Source organism: Pinus tabuliformis, chromosome 6 (assembly GCF_031772625.1).
Source record: "Pinus tabuliformis cultivar Carrire ecotype Pingquan chromosome 6, CPIR1, whole genome shotgun sequence".
Lineage (NCBI taxonomy): Eukaryota > Viridiplantae > Streptophyta > Pinopsida > Pinales > Pinaceae > Pinus > Pinus tabuliformis.
Window position 1 is genome coordinate 313822516 of NC_142292.1, and position 8827 is coordinate 313831342.

At 38.9% G+C, this 8827-nt stretch overlaps 1 pseudogene; it reads right to left on the minus strand.

The window, feature by feature from the left end:
* Positions 1-5856: 5856 nt before the first annotated feature.
* LOC149258565 (uncharacterized) lies at positions 5857-6597 on the minus strand (annotated as a pseudogene).
* Between the last annotated feature and the right edge of the window lie 2230 nt (positions 6598-8827).

The window sequence follows — 8827 nt, forward strand, 5'->3', positions numbered from 1 at the left end:
GTTTATAGTCCAAATATTATTAAGAGCTAATAATATTCGACTGTTCTATTTTTAGCCTGGCAGTCTAAAAATAGACTCCGCCCATATGTCTAAAAATAGAAGTCCATCTATTTTTACCAACATGACCAATCATCCACAAATAGCATCCTGCAACTCATAGACCATGATCCATATGTCTAAAAATAGACATAGTCTAAAAATAGGCTTTGCGCCAAAAATAGCCTGCAGGCCCACTTAGTGAAGGTGACTCCTTTGCACTAAACTCCATCATCTTGTTGCATTTTCAACACCTATAGCATGGTGTCATCTACAAATTGTTGATGAGTCAAGGCATCCCCATTCAGGGTGAGTTTGAGACCCTGGATTTTTCCTTCTTCTTTGGCTGATTTGATCGCATTGCCTAAACCTTCCATCATGAGAATAAAGAGGAAGGGGGAGAGCGGATCTCCTTGTCTGAGGCCTCTCGAAGGCCTAAAGGTTCTCAATGGAGAACCATTAAGCAGGGTTGAAAAACTAGCTGTGGTGACAAGGGCCATTAGCCATCTTATCCAGTTGTGGTCAAATCCATACGCTTTTAGTACTTCCTTGATGTAAGCCTGACTTAGCTTATCATAAGCTTTCACTAGGTTAAGTTGTATGATCATACCTGCATGTTTATTGCTCTTGATAGAATGAACCACCTCATGAGCTTGAATGATGTTATTTAGAATTTTCCTTCCTTCCACATATCCAGTTTGTTCCTCAGACAACAGAGTTGGAAGAAGGGGCTTGAGCCTGTTTGCAATTACTTTGGATATAATTTTGTACACCACATTGCATAAAGCTGGGCCTAAATCTATTTGTTGACATAGCTTTTTCCTGCTTTGGAATCGAAGTTATGAAAGAGGCATTAAGCGCCCTCAAAACAGTTTTTCTTTTCCTCGAGTCCTCCACCACATCAAGGATATCTTGTTTGACTATTTCCCAACATGCTTTGATGAAGTCTATATTGAACCCATTCGGGCCTAGAGCTTTCCCATTTTGCATCTCTTTGATGACTTCGTTGACCTCCTCTTCAGTCACTGGCCTGTTGAGATTGTAATTGTCCTCTCTTGTTACAAGCTTAGGAATGTACTTTGTGAAGTTGTTGATATATTGTGATTTGTCTATGAGAGGCTCCTCTGCTATGCTTTGGAAATGTTGTACCAGAGAAAATTCTATTTCTTTGTGGGTGTTGAGCTGTTTTCCTTGAGTATCTTTGAGTTTTGAAATCCTGTTATGAGACCTGTGATCTATGGTTGACTTGTGAAAAAACTTTGTGTTTCTTTCTCCTTTTTTTATCCATTGCACTCTCGATTTCTGTCTCTAGAAGATCTCCTCTTGCTTGCATTTGTCTTCCCATTCCTGTTGAAGAGAGTCAGCTTGTATTTTCCTTTCCTTGGTAAAGCCATCTGTGATGAGGACCTGGTTAATTCCCTGTAGTTTCTATTCAACTTCCTTTTTGGCTTTGAAGATATTGCCAAATTCATTTGTGTTCCACTCTTTAAGCCTTATTTTGATGTGTTTCAGTCTCTGATGCAGAAGGAACATATTAGCTCCTTGAGAGGCCATATCTTCGTCCCACCATTTTCCAATATTGCTGATGAAGTCAGGGTGGGTGAGCCAAATATTTTCAAACCTAAAAGGTTTGTTTCTCGGAGTGCCTATAAAAGAAGCTTCAAGTTGGATAGGCTAGTGATCTGAGCCTCCAAAAGGGAGGATTAAAGTAGACAAGTCAAGGCCTGTGAGAATGAGGTCCTCAGAGATTATGAATCTATCTAGTTTAGAAGCAACTTGAGAAGTCCCTCCCCTCTTATTATTCCAGGTGAAGGTACCATTTTTTGTCTCTGTATCCACTAGCCTCATGTCGTTTAGGAAGTTCTGAAAGGCTATGGAGTCTTTGCCTAGTGTTCTGGTCCCACCTTTTTTTTCTAAAAGAGATTTGATCATATTAAAGTCCCCTCCCAGAATCTAGGGCATAACATGATATCTTTCTCTTAGCTCCTCCAGTGAGCTAAGAAGCCTGAGTTTGTCTTCAAGTTTTTGAGGACCATAGACATTTGTGATCAAATAGACTTCCTTATCACCCAAAGGTTGGATCACCATTGATAAGTAGTTCCTGGATGCTTCAACATCTAGTATTCCAAGTTTCTAGGGGTTCCAAAGTGTGAGAATCCCTCCAGCTGTGTTGTCTGCTTTTACTTCTAGATATTCATACTTGATGAGCCATTTGCTATGTATCTCTCTTATTTTATCTATTGAACATTTTGTTTCTTGGATAAACACCATATCTGGTTTTTCTTCCTTTATTCTATTACTAAGATTTCTTTGTTTCCTTTTGCTTCCTAGACCCCTAATATTCCAGGTTGTAAGCTTCATTAAGAAAGGTTTGTAAATGAGTAACTAGTAAGGTCTTTCATCTTACCTGAGTTGATCATGAGTTTCCCACACTCTATCAGCAACTCATTCTGTCTTTTTCTTCCTCTTTTCCTACCTGGGTTCTTGGGAGCGTGTCCCGATGTTGCCTCCATCATTTTTACCCCTCTGTTTTCCTAGCTATCATGGTTTCTTTTGACTCCAAAACCCTTTTTTTGATATCTCCAAAGGAAAAGCTGTTGTACTCTGTCAAACTCTTGTGGTAGAGAATAAACCCCCTTTGGTGGTTCCCTGGTCTAGGAACGTTTCTAGATCGAGATTCTCCCTTTCAAGAATTTCCTGCAGATCATGGTCATCCGTTCCAACCTCGCTAGGGGTCATCTCATGGTCCCTGTCAAGTTCCATAATTCTTGGAAAATCCTCCTTTAGTTTACTATTTTCAAGTATATCCTCCATGCTATCATCTTTTTCCTTCTCTGCAGGACTATCCTTCAGTATCTTGTTCATTCCGTTGTTCCCATCTTCTTCTTATAATATCCTGAATTTGTTATGACTTGGTTGCTTCTCCTCATTGGTTTTCTTCTCGTTCTTTTTCCCTCCTTTCCCTCTGCCTCCCACCTTAGAAAAGCCTTCAGTATCTTTTCCTGTGTTGGTTTTAATATTGCTCTCCATTTTGTTTAATGGGCAGTCTCTGAAGAGGTGCCCATGTTCATGACATTTACGACATCTAAATGGGACATGTTCATAGTCCACCACCTGCACCCATTCTTCATCATATACTTCTAGAATAATTTCGTTCGTAAGTGCTCCAGATAGGTCCATTTCTACGCGTATGCGGGAAAAGGAGGTGTATTTTCCTCGCAGAGTCACATATGATATTTTAAAAAAATGACCTAGTTTATTGCCTATGGCTTTTAAGGATTCTAGCAGCCAATAATCTAGAGGTAGGGAGTAGAGTCTAATCCATACCAGCACTGATGTGAATGTCTCTCGTTCCAGGACAAAATTCATCACCCATGGTCACATGTAGAGTCCTGCAGCAGCATAAAAATATGGTCCTCCTTCGAACACTCTATCTTTGTCCTCTAAGTTTGTGAACACTACTATGAAGAAACCCTTGGACCCAAGGTGAAGATTTATTTCTCCCTTAGGTTTCCAGTGGTTCTTTATCCATGCATGCAAATCCTTCTCCGTTGGCCATATCCCCATAAATTTTCATATTATTGCATACGCCGCCATGTGATCCCTGTGCACCTGTAGCGCTGGATCACTTAAAACAACCCGGGGTGTGATGGCTGACCTAGGTTTATAGATTCCTATCATATTCTTGTGCTCAACTCTCTGACTACCTCCTCCTGTTCTCTTCTCTCTTCTGACTTCCTCATGATTCTCTTCCTGTTCCTGTGCTCTGATGTTTTTCTGTTTTTCTATGTTGATACTCCCAATTTCTACCTCCATAGGTTTCTTGAATCAGTTCGAAACTGCATGACTGTAGGAGGGAGTGGAACTCCCCCCTCCTCGCCCCTCCATGGTAACCAACACTGATTCCTGTTGCAAACCCTAGTTCAGCTCGCTTCCCTCGTTGCTCCCCATGTGGTAAAAATTGATCCCAACCCCTTCATTTTACTACAAGAACATATATCTATATATTTGAGTTTGTGTAGGTTTTAACCCTGTATAGAAGTTACCTGCATACAAATTCTAAAACACAGAAAATAAAAAATGTGAGAACATAACACAAAAACACATATAAATAGAAAATCCCCCCTGGATCCCAAAACCGAGACTACCAGCTTGATTTTTCATTATGTTCCTTTCAATGTTACAATACATATTTATACATGTTGAAACATCAAATACCATGGACTGAAAACCATTGCGTCCAAAACCATGGACCAAAAACCATCATGTCTGAAACCATGTGCGAAAAACATGCACAAAACCATAGGTAGGTCTGCCCAACCTAATATAGGGTCCAAAACCAAAATTTTCCGGGGCACTGCCCTAACCCCATAGAATGGGGTTACTTGTACCCCTCAAACCCCCTGTGACTCCCCCTGCATTGCAATCGGTGCAACGAAGGGGGGGCTCTGCCCCCTTCTAACCCCCTGGTTAACTATGTGGGCTAGTCATAGAAAGAATATAACACTTCCCAACATTTTGGGCATTGTTTCTTCACTTGACGATCCCACCAGTCTTTCTAATTTTCTTAGATCACAAAGTTTCAAGCCCTTCGACATTGGGAAGGCCTTGTCCACAATTCCATTCCCAATTTTGCACGCTAGAAGCTCCCTAAGTTGGCCACACTCCCACAAGTGTAAAACTCTCAAGTTTTGAAACTAAGGAATGTAGATGGGTAAAATTACCCCCTCATAAACTTAGGGGGGCAATTTTCCAACTTCTTCAGATTATCAATGATGAAGGGAAAAATATGCTCCTCCACCACTAGATAGAAGCCAATAGTGATTGTCCCCACTACTGAGTTAGTGATCGAGTTATGCTAGATTTTCCTACGATATAAATATATATAAATAACATCTTTAATTCTATGTTATTAAATACTATAAACATTTAGTTGACAACTCAACTTTGACATGCCATTAGCGGTAAAATATAAATGACTATGAATTCTTTAACTACAAGCACATAACAATACATGATTCTTTATTATTTAAATAGTGTTATTGTTATCACAATCTAATCATAACATTGTTATCACGATGTATACTAATGAGGAATGGGTAGGGTGCTTCAAATTTCCTATGTTTCTTTGTAATCAAACTAGTGATAAGATCAATAGTTTGATCATCTAATAATTCTGCTAAGGTTAGTTATTTTCTTTATTTTTAAGAATTAAAACCGTGGAATTAATTATCAACATTTTCATAACTCAATTTAAATTTAATATTTGGAACATCAAAATTCAACATTGTAATCACTCAATGTAAATTTAATATTTGAAGCATCAACCTGAATTTGCCTATTTTCCGAGTTTCCTTGAATTAAGATTGAAAAATGACAATAAGATATTTGCAATGGCGACACAATTGAAATAGATATTGTTTATACATTCATATTTCATCAACATTTGTTTATGTTTTCTATAATATGAAACCTATCCATCTTTGATTTAAATTTCATTTGAACTTATGTTTATATGTGTATCTCCTTTTTTTAAATATTTAACTAAGATCTTCCCTAATTGCCATCACAATAGTGAGAAATTACCATCTAAAATATACATAATTACAATTGTAGTTAGTCCCAACATTTTAACATTTTTCAATGGGATAAAAGTGAAAGAAACTCTTCGAGATCCCAGTATCCACCCATTTTTCCAGAAACTATTGAAAGACAACATATACTACATGTGACATGCATTAAGCTGAGTTGCTCATTAATTATTAGTAATTTACTTAACATTGCCTAGTAAATCTCTTACAAAACGACTTTCAATGAAGTTCACTTCTCTGTAGGATACTCTCTTGCTCCAATTATAGTAGAACCAATCCTTACATTTGTGCTTCCCATTTCAATCACTTGTTTGAAGTCTCCTGACATGCCCATTGACAGTTCACATTGATCCTCTTATATTCCAAGAGATTTACAAACTTTGATTTTGCAACCTGATAGTGCCTCAAAATTGTTGGGCCTAGATGAGTAGTCAAACATTCCTATTGTCACTAGGTTAGAGAATTCCAAGTTAGGGCACTGAAACTTGACATTTTTTGCAAGTTCCACACATTTTGAAGTCACAATCACAATGCCATATTTTGATTCCTCCCGACTTGTGTTGACTTGTACCAAAAATTTTAGTGGCTTCCTCCTAATACTTGATACAAGACGATCAAGGGCCTTTGCAACCTGAGAGCTATCCACATTTTACACCATATATAAGTTCGGTACACCAGCTATAATAGCCTTTGCCTTGTTTCTTTGAAGGCACCCAATGAAATTCCACTGGATATTTGTGGGCAGCTTTGGTGCCTTGTCCAGGAACTCCTGCATATAGTTTTCCATGAAATGACGATGGCCAACATCATAAACTTCCTTGATCAAGGACACTAGTTTTGTCTTGCTCACTGCAGCAACCCTCACTTGAGACAGTTGTCTATTGGATCTTTCAATAGCTTGTTGTACACGATGCAAGACAGTATGCAGAGCCAGGGTTGTTTCATCCTCCATTGACGTCGTTGTTTCCATATTATATGATGTGGAGACGATTCGATCATTGGTCTGGTCGCACTTGCCACTACTATCATTTTAGAAGTTAAACCACTTTATAGATGTATCTCAACATAGTTGTAGTATCTTGTTTAATTTTAATTACCCCAACTTCATATTGGGAATTCTTTTACTTTCCACTCTCAAATTTTTTTATATACATATAAAATCTAGGTACAAATATTAAAAAAAAACTATAGTTAAATCAAATAAGTTTTCAAAATGAATCAAAACAATTAGTCCAAAAGGTTTTGTATGAAAACTAAATCTAGGTAATAATATTTGTCTATGAAAAATCCATCTATTAACATGTCAAAGCTCACCACCCAGTTAAAAAAATCATTGTCTCCCTCCCTATTGTCCAGTACGTGGAGAAAAGTCATTCATCCAACAATGTGATCAAAAGCAAAAGATATAGTAACATGGAAACCAACATGTACACATGTTACTGCATATACTAATACAAAGACATGATCTATGTTACCAGAAAAGAAAAATGAACCACAAAAAAGCGCCTAATTCAAGTCTCTAGTTTCTAGTGCATTTCTATCAAGTTTCCAACCAGAAAATGGAAACGGTTGCTAGCAAGAGGTCTCTTGAGTAGCTACTATTTTTGTTTCCAAAAATAAATGATGCCAACTACTACGTTCTGGATTTTGAATAGAGTATATGGTTGAAATATGAAGAGACTTGTGACATTGCAGCACTTGGCCAATATTCTGTCTGGCTTCTCTGTGCTTGGTTACAAACTTCAGCCAATGAAGTTCTAACAGAAAATATGAGCCATCTGCGAGAAGAGTTTTGGTCCAACCATGAGCCTGCATCCACACTGGGAACTTCATGCCTATACTCAGCCTTCTGCTCTGTGTTCGAGCTCATCCAACTAGTAGAAACAAAGAAGGGGAAAATCTAAATGAGAAAACCCATTTCAGAGGCCTTACATTCTTCTCTGAAAGAACAAATTCTTTTGCTCTTAATAGGTCAGGACCCCTGTTCCACCCCAAAAATAAATAAGTGCCTATGCACAATCCTCTTGAAAAATTTGAAGGTGAAAGAAGAGAAAGGCTTCCTGCGCAAAGAGGTGAACCATGCAACTCCACCGGGGTACTGATCAGGCTTGCTGGCAGTGGAGCAATGCGCGTGGTCCTCTGTGACTCTGCTGGGGTATTGTCTAGGCCTACTGGCAGTGGAGCAACACCAAAGATGAAAACTTATACTATGAAAAATCTTCAGCTTGCGAGCTAAAATACCCTTCAAAATTTCAAAACATTAAGATCAAGTTGAACTTTTTATTGTGTTTGACTAAGTTGGAAAAATGTGAAACATGTATGTCCATGGGGTAAATGGGGATTCAATACTCCCCAAAACACCAAGGCCCTGTGTTGTCAATGAACCAAAACAGAGAAGCTGGAATTCTACCATTGTGTCACCATGCGTTGTAGTGGCTACAACCACCCTCCAAAATTTTGGCCTACACCTAATTTCAGAGCCTCCTTTGAGAGTTTCACTTGATGATTGCACACACTCAGGTTCACTTCGTGAGCTCGTGTGAGTCTTCACATTCCTCTTGTTTCCTCATTTCATCAAGTCTTGCATGTTGATTTCAAAGTCATGCTTGCGACCATGTTCTTGTTATGGTTAAAGTCTTCGCTTCGTGGGTACTTGTTGTGCTCACTATGAAAACATCTGTCGCACTCACTCATGGGCTCACATTCACTGTCATGCAAGCATCATCACAGTTGACCAATGATCAATCACAAGTGTCACGCTTGTCGCCTACACCGTTGGTCTGTCATGTTGCACATATGTGTCTGGAAGGTTTGAATTGTCTCATTGTCGAGTCATGCAAGTGTGTGTTGTAAGATAACATATGCATATTTCACTTGTTCACACACTTAGTCATTTGCTAAAGTTCTGATGTCCGGACTCCCCTCGGACAATCGGACCATCACTCTACAATCGACTTGATCGACTGTCACCAAGAATAACACACGAGCACTAAACAAGTCATTTCAAGTTGCACTACCCACAAGCAATTCAATCAACCTTCATGTTGGCCACCCTGAGAGTTGGACTTGCCAACCACCCCAGGACTGACTCCCCTCAAAAATTGCGCAGAGGCTATTGAGCTTGCCCACTTTGTTGACTATGGAAATTGCCCAGACAGGTTAGACAAAAACCCAATGCTTGTCCCTGTCTCCCTCAGAAA